Source organism: Triticum urartu, chromosome 1A (assembly GCF_056163025.1).
Source record: "Triticum urartu cultivar PI428250 chromosome 1A, HENAU_Tu73, whole genome shotgun sequence".
Taxonomy (NCBI): domain Eukaryota; kingdom Viridiplantae; phylum Streptophyta; class Magnoliopsida; order Poales; family Poaceae; genus Triticum; species Triticum urartu.
In genome coordinates, this window is record NC_141873.1 from 19,327,703 (window position 1) to 19,348,845 (window position 21,143).

At 45.9% G+C, this 21,143-nt stretch overlaps 1 pseudogene; it reads left to right on the plus strand.

The window, feature by feature from the left end:
- Positions 1-7,848: 7,848 nt before the first annotated feature.
- LOC147988511 (uncharacterized) lies at positions 7,849-8,645 on the plus strand (annotated as a pseudogene).
- The last annotated feature ends 12,498 nt before the right edge of the window (positions 8,646-21,143 follow it).

Consider the following 21,143-nt stretch of genomic DNA (forward strand, 5'->3'; position numbering starts at 1 on the left):
TGATACACCCAAAGCACTCCTACGGTATCCGGGAGTTGCACAATCTCATGGTCTAAGGAAATGATACTTGACATTAGAAAAGCTTTAGCATACGAACCATACGATCTTTGTGCTAGGCTTAGGATTAGGTCTTGTCCATCACATCATTCTCCTAATGATGTGATCCCGTTATCAACGACATCCAATGTCCATGGTTAGGAAACTGTAACCATCTATTGATCAACGAGCTAGTCAACTAGAGGCTTACTAGGGACATGGTGTTGTCTATGTATCCACACATGTATCCGAGTTTCCTATCAATACAATTATAGCATGGATAATAAACGATTATCATGAACAAGGAAATATAATAATAACCAATTTATTATTGCCTCTAGGGCATATTTCCAACAGTCTCCCACTTGCACTAGAGTCAATAATCTAGTTCACATCGCCATGTGATTAACACTCACAGGTCACATCGCCATGTGACTAACACCCAAGAGTTTACTAGAGTCAGTAGTCTAGTTCACATCACTATGTGATTAACACTCAATGAGTTTTAGGTTTGATCATGTTGCTTGTGAGAGAGGTTTTAGTCAACGGGTCTGAACCTTTCAGATCCGTGTGTGCTTTACAAATCTCTATGTCATCTCCTAGATGTAGCTACCACGTTCCATTTGGAGCTAATCCAAATAACTGTTCTACTTGGAGCTATTCTAAATTGTTGCCCCATTATATGCATCCGGTATCTCTACTCAGAGCTATCCGGATAGGTGTTAAGCTTGCATCGACGTAACCCTTTACGACGAACTCTTTTTACCACCTCCATAATCGAGAAACTTCCTTAGTACACTAGTTACTAAGGATAACTTTGACCGCTGTCCTGTGATCCATTCTTGGATCACTCTGGTACCCCTTGACTGACTCATGGCAAGGCACACTTCAGGTGCGGTACACAGCATAGCATACTGTAGAGCCTATGTCTTAAGCATAGGGGACGACCTTCGTCCTTTCTCTCTATTCTGCCGTGGTCGAGCTTTAAGTCTTAACTTCATACCTTACAACTCAGGCAAGAACTCCTTCTTTGACTGATCCATCTTGAACACCTTCAAGATCACGTCAAGGCATGTGCTCATTTGAAAGTACTATTAAGCGTTTTGATCTATCCTTATAGATCTTGATGCTCAATGCTCAAGTAGCTTAATCCAGGCTTTCCATTGAAAAACACTTTCCAAATAACCCTATATGCTTTCCAGAAATTCTACGTCATTTGTGATCAACAATATGTTAAAACATATACTCATCAGAAATTCTATAGTGCTCCCACTCACTTCTTTGGAAATACCAGTTTCTCATAAACTTTGTATACACCCAAAATCTTTGATCATCTCATCAAAGCATACATTCCAACTCCGAGATGCTTACTCCAGTCCTCAGAAGGATTGCTGGAGCTTTGCATACCTATCAGCATCTTTTAGGATTGACAAAACCTTCCGGTTGTATCACATACAACCTTTCCTCAAGAAAATCGTCGAGGAAACAATGTTTTGACATCCTATCTGCAAGATTTCATAAATAATGCAGTAATCGCTAATATAATTCCAACAGACTCTTAGCATCGCTACGAGTGAGAAAGTCTCATCGTAGTCAACTCTTTGAACTTGTCGAAAAACATCTTAATGACAAGTCGAGCTTTCTTAATGGTGACATTTACCATCATTGTCCGTCTTCCTTTTAAAATCCATCTGTACTCAACAGCCTTACGACCATCAAGTAGTTCTTCCAAAGTCTACACTTTGTTTTCATATATGGATCCTCTCTCGGATTATATGGCCTCGAGCCATTTATCGGAATCCAGGCCCACCATCGCTTCTCCATAGCTCGTAGGTTCATTGTTGTCTAGCAACATGACTTCCAAGACAGGATTACGTACCACTCTGAAGTAGTACGCACCCTTGTCATCCTACGAGGTTTGGTAGTGACTTGATCTGAAGTTTTATGATCACTATCATAAGCTTCCACTTCAATTGGTGTAGGTGCCGCAGGAACAACTCTTTGTGCCCTGCTATACACTAGTTGAAGTAACGGTTCAATAACCTCATCAAGTCTCCACCATCCTCCCACTCAATTCTTTCGAGAGAAACTTTTCCTCGTGAAAGGACCTGATTCTAGAAACAATCCCTTATTGCTTTAGGATTTGAGACAGGAGGTATACCCAACTGTTTTTGGGTTGTCCTATGAAGATGCATTTATCCGCTTTGGGTTCGAGCTTATCAGCCTGAAACTTTTCCACATAAGCGTCGCAGCCCCAAACTTTTAAGAAATGACAGCTTAGGTTTCTCTAAACCATAGTTCATACGGTGTCATCTCATCGGAATTACGTAGTGCCCCTTTTAAAGTGAATGTGGTTGTCTCTAATGCCTAACCCATAAACTATCGTGGTAATTTGATAAGAGACATCATGGTATGCATCATATCCCATAGGGTGCAGTTATGATGTTCGGACACACCATCACACTATGGTGTTCCAGGCTGTATTAGCTGTGAAACGATTTCCACAATGTCTTAATTCTGTGCCAAACTCGTAATTCAGATATTCATCTCTATGATCATATCATAGATATTTTATCCTCTTGTCACGACGATATTTCAACTTCACCCTGAACTTACTTGAACCTTTCAATAATTCAGACTCGTGATTCATCAAGTAAATATACTCAACATCTACTCAAATCATCTGTGAAGTAAGAATATAACGATATCCACTACATGCCTCAGCACTCATTGGACTGCACACATCAAAATGTATTACTTCCAACAAGTTGCTTTCTAGTTCCATTTTACTAAAACCGAGGCTTTCAGTCATCTTGCCCATGTGGTATGATTTGCATGTCTCAAGTGATTCGAAATCAAGTGAGTACAAAACGGTCCATTTGCATGGAGTTTCTTCATGCATATACACCAATAGACATGGTTCGCATGCCTCAAACTTTTCAAAAACGAGCGAGCCCAAAGATCCATCAACATGGAGCTTCTTCATGCGTTTTATACCGATATGACTTACGTGGCAGTGCCACAAGTAGGTGGTACTATCATTACTATCTTTTGGCATGAACATGTGTATCACTACAATCGAGATTCAATAAACCATTCATTTCAGGTGTAAGACCATTGAAGGTATTATTCAAATAAACAGAGTAACCATTATTCTCCTTAAATGAATAACCATATTGCGATAGACATAATCCAATCATGTCTATGCTCAACGCAAACACCAATCTCGATGGTAGAGGGAGCGTACGATATTTGATCATATCAACATTGGAAATACTTCCAACACATATCGTTAGCTCACCTTTAGCTAGTCTCCGTTTATTCCGTAGCTTTTATTTCGACTTACTAACACTTAGCAACCGAACCGGTATCTAATACCCTGGTGCTACTAGGAGTACTAGTAAAGTACACATCAACACAATGTATATCCAATATACTTCTATCGGCCTTGCCAGCCTTCTAATCTATCAAGTATCTAGGGTAATTCTGCTCCAGTGGTTGTTCCCTTTATTACAGAAGCACTTAGTCTCGGGTTTGGGTTCAACCTTGGGTTTCTTCACTAGAGCAGCAGCTGAATTGCCGTTTCACGAAGTATCCCTTCTTGCCCTTGCCCTTCTTGAAACTAGCGGTTTCACAAACCATCAACAATTGATGCTCCTTCTTGATTTCTACTTTTGTGGTGTCTAACATCGCGAATATCTCAAGGATCATCATATATGTCCCTGATATATTATGGTTCATCACGAAGCTCTAGCAGCTTGGTGGTAATGACTTCGGAGAAACATCACTATCTTATCTGGAAGATTAACTCCCACTCGATTCAAATGATTGTTGTATTCAGACAATCTGAGCACAAGCTCAACAATTGAGCTCTTCTCCTTAGTTTGCAGGCTAAGAAAATCGTCGGAGGTCTTATACCTCTTGACGTGGGCACGAGCTTGAAATCCCAATTTCAGCCCTCAAAACATCTCATATGTTTTGCGATGTTTCAAAAAACGTCTTTGGTGCCTCAACTCTAAACCGTTTAACTGAACTATCATGTAGTTATCAAAACGTGTATGTCAGATGTTCGCAACATCCACAGACAACGTTCGAGGTTCAGCACACTGAGCGGTGCATTAAGGACATCAGCCTTCTATGAAGCAATGAGGACAATCCTCAGTTTACGGACCTAGTCCGCATAATTGCTACTATCAACTTTCAACTAATTTTTCTCTAGGAACATATCTAAACAGTAGAACTAAAGCGTGAGATACGACATAATTTGCAAAATCCTTTTTGACTATGTTCAGGATAATTAAGTTCATCGTATGAACTCCCACTTAGATAGACATCCCTCTAGTCATCTAAGCGATTACATGATCCGAGTGAACTAGGCCGTGTCCGATTAACACGTGAGACGGACTAGTCAACGTCGGTGAACATCTTCATGTTGATCATATCTTCTATACGACTCATGCTCGACCTTTCGGTCTCTGTGTTCCGAGGCCATGTCTTCACATGCTAGGCTCGTCAAGTTAACCCTAAGTGTTTTTGCATGTGTAAATCTTGCTTACACCCGTTGTATGTGAACGAAAGGATCTATCACACCCGATTAACACGTGATGCTTCGAAGCGACGAACTGTAGCAACGGTGCACAGTTAGGGGAGAACACTTCTTGAAATTTTAATGAGGGATCATCTTATTTACTACCATCGTACTAAGTAAACAAGATGCATAACATGATAAACATCATATGCAATCAAATAGTGACATGATATGGCCAATATCATGTAGCTCCTTTGATCTCCATCTTGGGGCTCCATGATCATCTATTACAAGAACATGATCAATCTCATACATTACATATATCATTCATCACATCCTTTTGGCCATATCACATCACATAGCATACCCTGCAAAAACAAGTTAGACGTCCTCTAATTGTTGTTTGCATGTTTTACGTGGCTGCTATGGGTTTCTAGCAAGAACGTTTCTTACCTACGCAAAACCACAACGTGATATGCCAATTGCTATTTACCCTTCATAAGGACCCTTTTCATCGAATCCGATCCGACTAAAGTAGGAGAGACAGACACCCGCTAGCCACCTTATGCAACTAGTGCATGTTTGTCGGTGGAACCGGTCTCACGTAAGAGTACGTGTAAGGTTGGTCCGGGCGCTTCATCCCACGATGCTGCCAAATCAAGATAAGACTAGTAACGGCAAGCATATTGAACAAAATCAACGCCCACAACTACTTTGTGTTCTACTCGTGCATAGAATCTACGCAATAGACCTAGCTCATGATGCCACTGTTGGGGAACGTAGCAGAAATTCAAAATTTTCCTACGTGTCACCAAGATCTATCTATGGAGAGACTAGCAACGAGGGGAAGGAGAGTGCATCTACATACCTTTGTAGATCGCTAAGCGGAAGCGTTCAAGTGAACGGGGTTGATGGAGTCGTACTCGTCGTGATTCAAATCACCGATGATCCTAGTGCCGAACGGACGGCACCTCCGCGTTCAACACACGTACAGCACGGAGACGTCTCCCACGCCTTGATCCAGCAAGGAGGAGGGAGAGGTTGATGGAGATCCAGCAGCACGACGGCGTGGTGGAAGTAGCGGGATTCCAACAGGGCTTCGCTAAGCGCTGCGGGAGGAGGTAGATGTGTCACGGGAGGGAGAGGGAGGCGCCAGGGCTCAGATTGGTTTGCTCCTCCTTTTTCCCCACTATATATAGGGCCAAGGGAGAGGGGGAGGCGCAGCCCTTGCCCCTTCCTCCAAGGAAGGGTGCGGCCAAGGATGGGGAGGAGTCCATCCTCCCCAAGGCACCTCGGAGGTGCCTTCCCCTTTTAGGACTCTCCTCTTTTTCCCATCTCTTGGCGCATGGGCCTCTTGGGGCTGGTGCCCTTGGCCCATATAGGCCAAGGCACACCCCCTACAGCCCATGTGGCCCCCCGGGGCAGGTGGCCCCATCCGGTGGACCCCCGGGACCCTTCCGGTGGTCCCGGTACAATACCGATGACCCCGAAACTTGTCCCGATGGCCGAAATAGCACTTCCTATATATAATTCTTTACCTCCGGACCATTCCGGAACTCCTCGTGACATCCGGGATCTCATCCGGGACCCCGAACAACTTTCGGGTTACCGCATACTAATATCTCTATAACCCTAGCGTCACCGAACCTTAAGTGTGTAGACCCTACGGGTTCGGGAGACATGCAGACATGACCGAGACGTTCTCCGGTCAATAACCAACAGCGGGATCTGGGTACCCATGATGGCTCCCACATGTTCCACGATGATCTCATCGGATGAACCACGATGTCAAGGACTTAATCAATCCCGTATACAATTCCCTTTGTCTATCGGTATGTTACTTGCCCGAGATTCGATCGTCGGTATCTAATACCTAGTTCAATCTCGTTACCGGCAAGTCTCTTTACTCGTTTCGTAACACATCATCCCGTGATCAACTCTTTGGTCACATTGCGCATATGATGATGTCCTACCGAGTGGGCCCAGAGATACCTCTCCGCTTACACGGAGTGACAAATCCCAATCTCGATTCGTGCCAACCCAACAGACACTTTCGGAGATACCTGTAATGCACCTTTATAGTCACCCAGTTACGTTGTGACGTTTGATACACCCAAAGCACTCCTACGGTATCCGGGAGTTGCACAATCTCATGGTCTAAGGAAATGATACTTGACATTAGAAAAGCTTTAGCATACGAACCATACGATCTTTGTGCTAGGCTTAGGATTAGGTCTTGTCCATCACATCATTCTCCTAATGATGTGATCCCGTTATCAACGACATCCAATGTCCATGGTTAGGAAACTGTAACCATCTATTGATCAACGAGCTAGTCAACTAGAGGCTTACTAGGGACATGGTGTTGTCTATGTATCCACACATGTATCTGAGTTTCCTATCAATACAATTATAGCATGGATAATAAACGATTATCATGAACAAGGAAATATAATAGTAACCAATTTATTATTGCCTCTAGGGCATATTTCCAACATGAACTGCTGCCCCTCCGCCTCGGTTCCTGCCGCGTGCTCAACGGCGACGACCCGGCCGCCACCATCGCTGCAGCACCGGCAGGCCAACGCCTCGGAAATGCACGCACTGCAGCCGCCTCCTCGTCATTCGCTATGGCCGTAGCCGTCTTCGACGCCGATGACGGCGTCACCGTGCGCACCGGGCGGCAAGGCCAGTGCACAACGGTTGTCCACACCGGGTATCTGATTGCGTTTTTTGTAAATATCTAGGGGTGTGTGTGCTAATTTTTTGCCAGTTAAGCTCCTTACAATCCGGCCCCACTTGTCAGAAAGTGATCAAACGAGCCAAATCACTCGATCCGTGCTTTTTGCAAAGAGTTTAGTGAAATCACGGTGTTTTTTACAACGGATTACCGACTTGGTGGTTTTCCGCAAACCTAGTCGCAAATGTGGTAGTTTTTTGCAATTGACTCGACACCGATGATCTAGTTATCTTTGTAAAACCTAGTACTTCCGCCCCATCCTTGATTGCGAACGTTCCAAAAGGGAAGAAATCATCTTTGACCCGTAAGGCCCACCCACCAGGCCACCACACGATGGGAGTCTTCAATCCTAAACGACCGCCATACGATGGAATTCGCGACAGGCACATATGTGGTGGTTAACGAGGAGTTGTTGGCGATAGGGTCAGGCTAAACTTCTTCCGGAGACCACACGTTGTGTCATTGCTGCTCTAGTTTCACCACCTAGTGATAGAAGTTGAGCGCACACAAGCCCCATAGGTGGAAGGCATATCCGATTGGGGAGATGGCGTCGGCTTCCAGCGTCGGGATTGCACCTCACGTCCTGCCTAATGCACTGTTAATGTCGCCCAACAATGGTGGTTCTGCCAGGGGTATGACATCGACCCCGGAGCCCATGAATCCCCTGCTGCTGGCATCCGTGTGCTTCGGCTCCTCGGCTGCGTCGGATTTTCATTTTAGAAGGGAAGACGCACAAGAGCCACCAATGGTGATGCCTACTCAAGCATTTCTTGGCTTGCTTGTGGGATACAACCCCGGCAATAGCATCAGCCTTTGGTGCCATTGCCAGCAGCAGCTTCTTTTCCAGTAGCGGCTTGGCTTCTTTGGGGCGTCACCACTGAGGGGGATGCTGCACTACATGTGGTTGCTAGCCATGGGGACAGCGCAGAATTCCTCAAGAGTGCTACCATCATCAACAAAGAGGGACCAAGACCTCCTGTTTGAGGTAAATAGAAAGGGTGACACGCCCTTGCATTGTGCAGCCAGAGCTGGTAAACCTCAAATGCTCTATTGTCTCATTACACTAGCTGGAAATCACAACATGAGAAAGGAGAACGGTCATAAGGACATGGCTTTGCATGACGCTGTCCGCCTGGGAAGAAACGATATTGTGGACACTCTACTTAAGGCTGACGACAAGTTGTCTAATTCTTCTGAAGAAGGCACTTCATTGTACCTAGCAATTTCACTGAATAGAGATAACACACACTACATGACAAGAGCAATGGGAATCTCTTGTATCACGGACGGCGAAATGCGCTGCATGCTGCGATTGTTCAAGGCATAGGTACGAATTATTGATCCAATTATTTCAAGCTTATACTCCCTCCGTTCCTAAATATTTGTCTTTTTAGAAATTTCAAATGGTCACCACATACGGATGTATATAGACATATTTTAGAGTGTAGATTCACTCATTTTGCTCCGTATGTAGTCACTATTGGAAACCTCTAAAAAGACAAATATTTAGGAACGGAGGGAGTACATCTGTTGCATGTTTACCTTTTGTATACACTTTTTGTTATGTGGTTGTATTTCTTCGCACTAAAGGTGTGAGGTGTTTAGATAATCGGCAGGAAGACTCTATTGGTCTCTACATCCTACTATGTACATGATTAATCCAAACTATTACAAAATCACTAGGAGTTTGTGCTCTGTTATGCAAGTTTTGTTATGCAAGCCCACAACCAAGCTTTGTTATGCAAATTCAGCGAAAGTTCTGCAGCACTCGGATATTCCTTGTTTCCAGTGGTTCGCTTCACAGTACTGCGTTCGTCGTATACCGCAAGGGGCTCAGAGCAGGGATTCACCTATTTGGAAGGGCTTCAAACGGTTTATTCCTATGGTTCTGGCTGCTCTGTCGGGAATGGGAGCCTTCTTTCTTTTTGGCAAGACAAATGGCTGGATGTTGGGCGTCTAAGTCACGAGCTACCAACTCTCTACACCTATGCTAAGGACAGTTTTGCATAGTTGCTTCCCAATTCTCTAATGGTGCTTGGGATGTCCAGCTGAACCCTAACCTTTCTCAATCGGCAGCCCAGGAGCTGCATCGCCTGCACTCTCTTCTTTTGGGGGTTCAGCCTGCCACCCAAGGCCAGGATACTCATTCTTCTTCAATATACAGAAAGGAAGTGAGTACTGCCTACATATATCACCTCCTCACTTTTTGAGGTATGGCGGGCGTGTGGTCGGTGCGTCGGTCGTGTGCTGGTCTGCGCCGCCGTGGTTCATCCGCGCGGCCACCGGCCTCCCTAACGCTGGAAAGCATGTCAACTGGATGCGCCATGCTCGGATCTATCACCTGGAAGGTAGAACTTGAAGCGGGAGGCCCTACACCGCCGTCGTACACCGGCCGTCATGCACCAGCCGTCGTGCCAGATTCTTCGTCGCTGTTGCTGCCCGAGCTCTGCCTGGCCGTCGTGCCGTCCACCGTGAGTCATAGAAGTCGCCGGACACCTCCACGACGAGCCCTGCTGCCTCCAGCGCCCTCCCCGCGTCGCGTGCTCCAGCGCGAGCTCTGGGGTGACCATTGGCCGGTCCAAACGAGCCGCTCGGTCCGGCTCGGGCTTTCGTCGCTGCGGTCCGGTCCCTGAAAACAGGACCGCGACGCTGCTCGGTCCGGTCCGGACCGGACCGCCGACGGCCGGTCCAAACGACGGCTCGGTTAGGGACCGGACTGGCCCGGACCGTGTCCACCCTGATGTAGCACCTATACTAGATTACTAGTACATTATGTACAGTAAGTTTAAATACTGGAGGGCCATGTAAGTTAAGCTTCGTTCCCTAAGCGCTCGCGTGCGACCGGGGAGACCAAGACCTAGCTAGGTCTCCTTTAAAATGAGCCAATCTTATCTCTTGTCCTCACTCGTAGTAGTTGTTGGGGCCTTGGGGATGGTGCTCGTTTTTTTCTCACAATGGCGACCGGGCTTCCTCTTCTCCCCATCCTGATGATCAGATCATCGACTTCCTTTCTCTCGTTAGATGTTCAAATAAACTAATCAACAGCGGCCGGCTAGCCTGGTTAATTGTTGGTCAAGACCCAAACTCGTTTTAGTCATAGGTAAACATATGATGGACGGTCGATGATGGGCGCATATATGGTGCATGCACCCATTCGCTGACGATTGATGATGATGATCGTTTACCTCGCGGAGGTTGGGTAATTAAATTAAGAAGGTGATGTAGGACACATAAGTTTATATAGAAGTACTGTACAAAGTGTCCAAGTTGGAGCTCTGAGCTGAACACAGCTAGCCCAGTTGGCTGTCGAAATGAGTTAACAACGGCCGCTGGCGAGTCTCGATAGTTTTATCCTTAGCCAAGTTCTGATCTCGTTTTAGGAATACATAAATACTATTTCCTCAGTTTATAAATATAAGTATTTTTAGAGATTTCACTATGGACTACATGGAGTAAAATGAATGAATCTACACTCTAAAACATGTCCATGATCCGTATGTAGTTTGTAATGGAATCTTTAGAAAGACTTATATTTAAAAACGGAGGGAGTAGTACAAGTGTGCACTAGTTTATGCTTGAGGGTCGTTTCAAGTTAAGCTTACCGCACTTAAGGGACAAGAGAGCAACCCCAGAAGCTTTACATATATCTGTACCGGTAGGCATCGATCTGACTGCACTAGATCTGAAGAATGGCTCGCCAGAGATCATACGATTCCCAGTGGAAGGAAGTAAAGGATATCAATGGCCATGTCTTGCAAATTGCCTACCTGACGTTCGTATTCAGAGGTTTAGGCGTCCTGATGGTTACCTGGACTACGGTGGTTCTTCTAGGCGGCTTTGTCTCTATGATAGACACGAAGGATTTTTGGAATCTCACGACGATTACCTTGCTGCAAGTAATCTGGTTAGTATGTACTCCCTCCGTTTCTAAATATAAGTCTTTGTAGAGATTTCATTATGAACCACATATAAATGCATATAGTTGCATTTTGGAGTATAGATTCACTTGTTCTGCTCCGTATGTGGTTCATAGTGAAATCTTTCCAAAAACTTATATTCTGAAAAAAATTCACTTTATAAGAAAAATCTTCATCGTATAATAAAAAATTGTTTAGTTTACATTTCAAAAATAGTTACCATATACCCTCAAAAAAAAGTTACCATATATTATACAGAAAAGATTATAGTACAGAAAAAAAAATATAAATGAGAAAGGTAAGAGAAATCAGGAGAAACCCAACCCTGAAAGAGAAAAGGGAAAAAGGAAAAAGCATAAAGAAAAAAACAAAATGGAAACCGTAGGAGAAAAAAAACACAGGCGAACCCCGGAAGCGGGTATTTCAAAATGGAATTGTCCATGCATTGCAGAGAACTAAATGCTCATGTATTGCAAAAAATAAAAAGAAGAGGAAAAGGGGAAAGAAATAAAAACAAGTATTGTTGATTATTTGCTTCGCGGGTGAGACCATCTGCCTCGGTTGCTGATTATTTGCTTGACGCTCCCTCTGGCGCCGCGCATTGCTTGAAGCTGCGGGAACAGGCGAGTCTCCATGCTGGCTTCTGCTTGCGCGACTATTGTAAGATGTAGTGGCTGCTGTTTCGTTGCCGCCCACACGTTGTCCACTGGATTAGAAAAGTGATCGGATGGCGCAGGAAAACGTACCGGCTGCTGCTGGATTGGCTGTTGAGGTGTGGTGGCTCCTATCACCAGTGTTCTCCCTGTTACTCCCTCCGTTCCCTCGTGTCGCCCTCTCCAGGGTGACTCGGGGGTGACCAACCTCCCCGTCCGCCTCCTCCCCTTCTCGATCTATCCTCGCCGCCGCCGGAGACGGGCGCCGGATCCCCCGCGCGGCCGCCGATGAGGGTGGTGGCGAGGCCCTCGGCCGCGACGCCGCTCGGGCTCGGGCCTAGGGTTTGAGGCGGCGGCCTCTGCTGGTGAGGGCGGCGTCGTTCTGGCAACGGGCGGCGCTCGCCGGAGTTGAGGGCCGCGTTTATTCGGCCGCGCGGGCGGCGAGTTGGCGGTGGATGCGGGCGCCGCGTGGAGGGATCCCCTGCTGCTCTCCTTCGTCAGATCTGAAGACGGCACCTCCGTGCTGCTGCTTCCTCCTCGTCAGTCCGGCCGGATCCGGTGGCGGACTGCGCGGATGTGGGGTTGGGAGCTCTGGATCGGAGTAATTTTTTGGCCGGCTGCGGCGGCCACGACGCCGGCGGCGCTCTAGGCGTTGTTTCCTTCTTGAAGGCGGCTTCGAGATCCGGCTCCCTCCCCCTCGTCCTCCCCCTGCACCCGGGTGAGAACCCACAACTTTGGTTGGGCGGCGGCGGTACCTGGCTCCGTCACCTTCTTGAAGGCGCCGCTTTGGGTCCGCGAGGAGGTGGGACAGCTGCAGCGCGTTCTTGGCGTTCCTGATGGCGGCGGTTCTCTCTTTAGTGGTGTCGCTTCGCCATGGCGGTCGGCTGGTCCAGCTCTCGTGGTGTTTGTGGTGCCCAACTCTTCGCCGTGTCTTCCTGGGGTGCTCCCATCCCGTTCAGTGAGGCTGGAGGTGGAGCTGCTTCATCTTGCACGGAGCTTCGATGGAGATGTCAAGTCATGCCTGACCGACAGGTGCTACGCTTTGTCATGCCTGGTCGGCAGGTACTACGCACGACAGATCTTCCAAAGACTTCAAGCTGTGTCAGCTGGTGGTACTTGGCAGCATGGTGCTGAGGTGTATTAGTGGCGACCGTGACGTGCTCAGCTGTTTGCGCGCAGGGAGGAGGTGCCGTTGGGCGTCGTGGTGGCGTCGATGATAGCTGGACCGAGCAAGGTTGATGCATCAGTACAGTCTGAAGATGGAGCGGTGGCAGTTGGCGAAGGCGGCCTCTGAGTGCACGCTGGACCGGTGAGACCCATGCCCGGCAGACGTCCTGGATGGGACATCAGGTCTTAGATGTTAGGTTTGGCTGCGATGTTTGTTTGGTATTAGGCCCAGGCTATCTGTGCCCCTTTATCAACTGGATAGAGTTGCTTAGACGGCGGCTTTAGTCTTACTGTTGTATTACTTTGTAAGGTCTTGTGAAAATAATTAATAAGGGAAGCGCTAAAACTCAGCCGACTGAGTTTTAGTGAAGTCTTAGTCGACCGGCCTAGCCATTAGATTTTCTTTTGCTAGTTTACGACGTATGCTGTTTCGTGAAAAACCAACGCCTTGACATTTTGTATTGGGCTGCTTTCTTTCGGCTTTGTTTTATCTGTCGGGGGTGAGGCTTGCTTGCGTGGTGGGCTGCCTAGCTACTGGCTGGAGCCTTTTTCATTGTTGGTCGCTTTTTTTGTTTGATTGTTGGTCTGCCATTTTTTTCTGTTTTTTTTATTTTTCATTTACTCGTTTGTACATGTTTGATTTTCCCTTTTTTCTCATCTTCATGTATTTTATGCTTTTCCTTATTTATTTATTTAGTTATATGTTGTTTCCTCTTTTATTTTTTATTTTATCATTTTTTATAATATCTTCTTGTTTTTCTTTATATATATATATACATATAGGGTGATATTATAACGCAACCTATAATTACATGTGTCACAATCCGTGTGTAACTACAAGGAGTACAATGCGATTGTAACTTGAGGGGGAGGGACGTTTGTCTAGTTGCATGTCCATCACTAGAGCTACAATTGCAACTGCAGGGGATGGATGTTGACGAGTTGCATGTGCATCACTAGAGTTGCAATTGCACGTGTCGCAACTCGTCTACAACCGCAAGGGATACAATACGATTTGGAACTGGAGGGGGGAGGGCCTGGTGGATGACTAGGTGCATGTCCACGACAAGAGCTGCAACTGCATGCGTTGCAACCCGCCTGCAACTGGAGGGGAGACATCGACCAGTTGCGCGTCCACCATTAGAATTGCAACTGCAGGCATCACAACCCGCCTGCAACTGCAAGGGGTAAAACACGACTGCAACTAGAGGGGGAGGATGTCGGTCAGTTGCATGTCCACCACTAGAGTTGCAACGCACATGTCGCAACCCACTTGCAATTGCAATGGGTACAACACGACTACAACTAGAAGGAGAGAGGCTAGTTGCATGTCCACCACTAGAGTTGTAACTACACATATCGCAACCCACCTGCAACTGTAAGGGATACAACGTGACTGCAACTGGAGGGTGAGGGGGCCAGCTGCATGTCCATCACTAAAGTTGCAACTACAGGTGTCGCAACCTACCATCAACAACAAGTGGTACAACATGAATGCAACTGGTGCGGGTATCACTAGTAGAAAACCGGCCTTTTGTCCCGGTTCATAAGGGCCTTTAGTCCCGGTTCCTGAACCGGGACTAAAGGGTCGTTACTAATACCCTCACCCTTTAGTCCCAGTTCAAACCAGAACCGGGACAGATGAGGCTCCACGTGGGCGCTGCCGGCAGCCCAGGCAGGGGGGCCTTTGGTCCCGGTTCAAGACATAAACCGGGACCAAAAGGCTTCCACGCGTCAGCAGCTGGCTGGAGCTGAGGTTTTTCTTTTTTCTTTTTTAAAAAGTGGCTGTTTTAGGGGTTTAGGGGGTTATTTTTAGGTTGTTATTAGCTAGCTAATAGAGAGAAGTGTCCTCTCTTATATCTTCATCTTTGGTTTACCAACACTACTGCTATGTTCATTTCACCCGCAGATATATAATAACTCATGCATGCTCGCATCATACATCATCATACAACTTCTACTCGTTATTAATAATAAGTCATACGATCATCATCCTCATAGTCATCGAACCCAACCCTACATAATTGTTCTTAGCAAATGATCATCAGTATCAGGTAGGACCTAAACACACTTAAGGTAAAATAGCATAAAACAATATAGACCCTGACTCTCCATTACGAAGAATGGAGATCATCTTGTCTCCAATTCTTGCGCCTCGCTTCCTTTTGCTTCCAAGAAGCTCCTTACGATTGTCCATACATTTTTTCCATTCTTTGATTGTCATGTCTCCACTTTTTTTAGAAATCCGGTATGGACAGTTGAGATTCGTAGGATGACCTGGATATATGTTCAAAACATCAAGGCGACCATGCTCATACATCAGATGAGGCACACAATCCTCTGGGATTCTCTGTTGAAAAACATAGTAATAACTTCGTAGTTAGCAATGATGTACTAGTTTTAGAAGTATGCAAAAAGATGCACGGATGTCGTAATAGTAAACAATCTTACCAGGGTATCTCCATAGTTCAACACGTGCACTAGTGGCACGTATTGACCATAATGTTGAGGAGTTCGATTGTAGATATTGTAATTCTCAAGATCATTACAAAATCCAACCAGATGAGTTTTCTCCTTGTAAGTTAACTCAGAGCCATCAGTGTAGTAAGTTCTATCTACCATCTTCTGCAGATTCTTTGATACTTCGAAATAAGCTGTCAATGGAAATAAGCTGTCAACTATTTTGAAATGAACAATATAAATTAGTTAATAATTAACTATGTTTGAGAAACTCACATAGCGGTAGAACTGGAGGAGTATCAACAACGACCCAAATGTCCATATTGTCTTGCTCGATTTCAGGATCACCAAGATCCATGGTGACAAGCATACCCTCATCAAAACCATACAATTTGCAAAATGCTTCCCAATTTTTGCAACCAAAATGGGTTACGCTCTCAGCATTATACAACTTTACTTAAAATCCACATCATGATGGGTCCTTAGGTGAATTTTCTTCGTTTCAAAATTTTCATGGTCTTCAAAATCCATCCTATCCAAGACATAACGTCTTGCATGGCATGGGATAAACTATACTCGAATTGTAAAAGATGAAAATTACACGTTGAAATAGTTGAAGTCATGCTTAATTATGAAAAAAAACACTTGTCGTCATTGCGTACCGTTTCAACTTCGAAGGTCTCCTCGAGCTTAATGCTGAAGCGCCGACCATCGTCCAGGTGAGGCCTGTCGCACTGACCTCGATCGTCGTGGCACCAGTCGCACTCCCCCGGGAGACTTCCGTCGTCCTATGATGACATTTCCTATACGTTCATAATTCAAAGACTAAATTAGATCATTATTATTCAACTAATCATATGCATATGCCTTGCATAGTGCTCTCCGATTTGAGCATTCAATAAGAAAAATCAAATCGCAAAATAAAGTAGTATTCAAATTAGGATGCCTTCAATTATAAGAAAAACTACATCATCTCCATGTGTCCGTACATCGAATATTATCACTAATACACGTCGAATACTATATATCATACATATCGCCAGTACAGCTAGAACCGTAGCGCCCGACGGGTATCGGCACGGGCGGTGGACACCCAAAGGGAAGGAACCATCACAGGATCATAGCTCCAGTGAGATCCCTGAAGAACCTGCCAGGTATTCTCGAACCTGCCCTCCAACGCAACCATGTAGCGACGGACGTGCTCGTCCTCCTCGCTGACACAGTGACGTACCACCTCCGTGGTGTCCGGAAGCCTCGGCACCGTCACTGGCCCACGCGACCGCCACCAAACAAGGATCGGGTCAACGACGGGCTGGCTCCTCACCAAGCTACGCCCCCCGGAAGGTAGCGCCTCCCAGTACCACCCCGGCGGAGCCCAGTCCCGGACATGGCCCATCTGGTCAAGCAGGTGTCGTCCTCCGCCGACTCGACGACGAGGATGCGGGATAGGCATCGTCCACATCGATGCGGGAATAATTGCTTTAACTAAAAAATTAAACTAGTTCTATTAATTTTCTTGCTAAAAATAAACTACTTCTATATATAGTAAATAAACTAGTTTTCTTAAATCAACTAGTTCAACTACTAAGCACTTACTATAAATAGAATAATGTAGTACTTACTAAAAATAAACAAGTTTACCTAGTTCTAACTAATTCCATTAAACACTTTCTAAGTAGTACTAATTACTAAAAGTTATCGGGGAGGGGGGGTATGTCGACAACGACATACCCGATAACAAAAATAAGAAGAGGAAGAAGAAGAAAAAAAGAGGAGAAGAAGAAAGGAAAAGGAGAAGAAAAAAAAAGAAAAAAAAGGAGAACAAGAAGGAATAATAGAGAAGAAGAAGAAGATCTCCTCTTTTTTTTCTTCTTTTTCATCTTCTTATTTATTTCTCCTGTTATTCCTCTCCTCTTCTTCTTATTCTCCTTTTTTCTCTCCTTCTTTTTCTTCTAAATATGAACATATACATAAATTACTTTGATCATACATAATTTTTAGATTCCTACACAATACGAACAAAATTACAACAGAAAAAAATCATAAAAATTCTATGAACAAAATTACAACAGAAAAAATCATAAAAAATCTATGAACAAAATAAAAATTCTATGAACAAAATTACAACAGAAAAAAATCATAAAAATTCTATGAACAAAATTACAACAGAAAAAAATCATAAAAAATCTATGAACAAACTATACATCTAAATTAACTACAACTAAATTAACTATACATCCTAAATTACGCATCTAAATTAACTACACATCTAAATTTAGGAAATTACACAACGGGCCGGGGCGGCGATCGACGAGGAGGGGACGGCGTCGGCGGTGAGGAGGCAGGGGGGCACGGGGCGGCGGCGGCGACGGCGAGGCACGGGCGACGGCGACGGCGCGGTCGGGGGCGACGGCACGGGCGGCGGACGGCGACGGTGAGGCGCACGGCGTCGGCGGCGAGGAGGCAGGGGGGCACGGGGCGGCGACGGCGACGACGATGACGCGGTCAGGGGCGACGGCAGGGGCGGCGGACGGCGTCGGGGCAGCCTGGCGGCGTCGATGTGCTCGGCGTCGTCGGGGGCAACTGCGAGGGAAATGTGAAAATTTCCTAAGTCTTTGCTTATATAGCAAAGCCATTGGTCCCGGTTCGTGGCACAAACCGGGACCAATGCCCCCCTTTAGTCCCGGTTGGTGCCACCAACCGGGACCAAAGGCCACTTTTCGGCAGCCCAAAGGGCGGGAAGCGGCGGCCTTTGGTCCCGGTTGGTGGCACCAATCGGGACTAAAGGGGGCCTTTGGTCTCGGTTGGTGCCACCAACCGGGACCACTAGTGCAGAACAGGGCAATAGCACCGATTCGTAAGGCCCTTTAGTGCCGGTTTCGGAACCGGCACTAACATTTCGGCACTAAAGGCCCCCCCTTTAGTACCGGTTCAGCACGAACCGGTGCTAAAGGGCAACCACGTGGCACGAACCAGCTCCGGGGGCCGGGAGCCCTTTAGTACCGGTTGGTAACACCAACCGGTACTAAAATGTTTGGGGGATTTTTGGTTTTATGATTTCTTTTTCATTTAATTTTTTGTTTTCCATTTTAATTCTTTTTCGTTTGCTGGTATTTTACGGTACTACACATTGTACACGTTATGCATATATATATATATAAATAGAATTTCTAGTAGAACCAATCATATATATATATATATATATATCATCAATGTCTCACAAACCACCATATTAATTTACACATACACACATGTATAACTATATACAATTTCTCCTACATATGCATGTTGCCTTCGGAGCCAGTGGCATTAGCTTAATTGGTGCCTTCGGAGCACGATGACAATTGGAATTGGTTCATGACATGTTCGATGGGGGCGGTAGCGGGTAATAGTATTCTCCCTTCGGATTTATGACCTGGTCGAGCAAAAATCCCGCTATTTCCTCTTGAAGTGCTTCTACGCGCTCCGTTTCTAGGAGCTTGTCCCGCACCTCTTTGAACTGTTAAGAAGGAGATCAATATGCATGTGTATTAGTTGTGTGACTAGATATCGATAATGGTGTAAAAATTGTGAATAGTGTTCTGACAAGCGTACCCATTCCTGTCTTTGAGATCTGCTCCTTTCGGACGCCATCATGCGAATGTTCTCGCAAACGCAGTATGCACACAGATTAGTCCCCTGCGCCTGCTTCAGGGCCTTTATTACGAGAATGGAATTTAATTTGATCAGATAATAATTAATCAAGCATGATAATTAAAGAGATGGCAGCTAGCTAGCTAGCTAGTACTACTTAATTACTTACCTTGGATCGAAACCATTTCAGCTGTGGTTTCCATTCGCCTTCCGTGACGCTGATGAACCTTGCCCAAGCCCTGCCCGTCGACAAAGAAAATGAATAAAGGGGTTATTAAATAGTTCATATCATGAAATGACGAACTAAATAGGCCGAGATATATAGTTAATAATGATTGAAATTACCTGTTGACTATCCCATACAAGATGTTGTAGTCACTATTTGCTTTGAGTAGCGAGTCCAGTATTTCAACTGTTCCGGCGTCAACTTTAATGATACACAAGATCCAGTGAAATCTGCATGCACACACGTTTGCATGTCTTAATTAAGTGGGCATATGTAAGAAAAAACATGTAGCTAGCTAGTAGGCAAAAACAGAGAATTTGTAGTACAAGAAAGTGTGACTCACTCGAAGTTGTAAGGAAGTAGTATATCTTCATTATATTTGAGGTGCTTCAAGAACTCTAGCATGCTGTCCTCTACCTGCTTTTCATAATACTTGCTCATTTTCCATGTGTATTGATTAACGGTGTTTGGGTCAATGAACCCAATGCCATAGCGTCCACCTTTTCTCATTTCATACATCTTCATCCTGCATAATACCACAGAAAAGAATATAGTGAGGATAATTACAGGTAATGATTGATCAAAAGGATCACTACAGCTAGCTTGAGACTTAAATTACAGAAAGAAATCACTTACAGACAATAGCAACTGACGATAGATTTGTCGAGTGCGTCTTGATTGTATAACTGAAACAGTTCAGAATACTCAACGGCCACAGCTTTCTCATGGTAGTATTGATCCTTCTTGACATACACCATGAGGGACTCTCAATCGGATCTCTTGGTAATGTCCATGTACCATTGATGCAATTCATACATTCTCGTTGGGAGCTTCTTGACATCTTCTGGCTTGACCAAAGGTTGGTCCCGGACATATTTCCGTTTTATTTCCTCATCTGTAATCACAGGCATGTCCTCGATCTCGAGGAGTTGTCCAACAGTGATCTTGAGTTCTTCAGCCTGCATTATATGCTCTTGGGTTATTACCACATCGCCCACCTCGGAAACTAAACTGTTTGGCCACAGTAATATTGGGCGCGCGTACTGTCACGTGTTGTCGGCACAACAAGCGGGGGGGGGGGGGGTCGATTGCGCCGCCTGTTCTCCCATCTGGGCAATGGTTTTCCCGCATTTTTCGACAGCTGCTTGTTGTTTGCTCAAGCTCGAGCTCGCCTCCTTCTGTAGACGTTGTCGATGTAACTTCCTGATGTGGCGCTCATAGTCTGTGTCAACAGGCTTAGGAGCTGGTGGTTGAGCCATACGAATGAAGTGGTCAACTACTTCCACAGGCACTTTCTCCCTTGGCGGCGGTGGCGGTTTCGGTCCAAAATGGGCGTCAACTTCTGCCCGCACTATGGCATTGGTTTGCTCCTCGGTCCTGTCGTAAGCCCTCACAGGAAGAGGAGTAGTGAGGTTTGGACCATATTTATATCGCTTGCCTCCGCCTGTACTTCCTGTACTATGACCTCGACTGGTACCGCTACGCACCATAGCTACGGGGTGTCTCTTCTGCGATTGCTGAGGCGGCGGAGACGGCTGACGGGGCTGAGTTGGACGAGGAGGAGTGGCCTGAAGCTGTGCCGGACTTGGAGGAGGAGTGGCCTGAGGTTGTGCCGGACTTGGAGGAGGAGTGGACGTCTGACGCTGTGTCGGATTTGGAGGAGGAGTGGCTTGACACTTTGCCGGACTTGGAGGAGGAGGAGTGGCCTCACGCGTTGGTGGACTTGGAGGAGCGGGAGTCTGCTGACTCGGTGGCGGACTTCGACGAGGAGTCGGGTGATGCG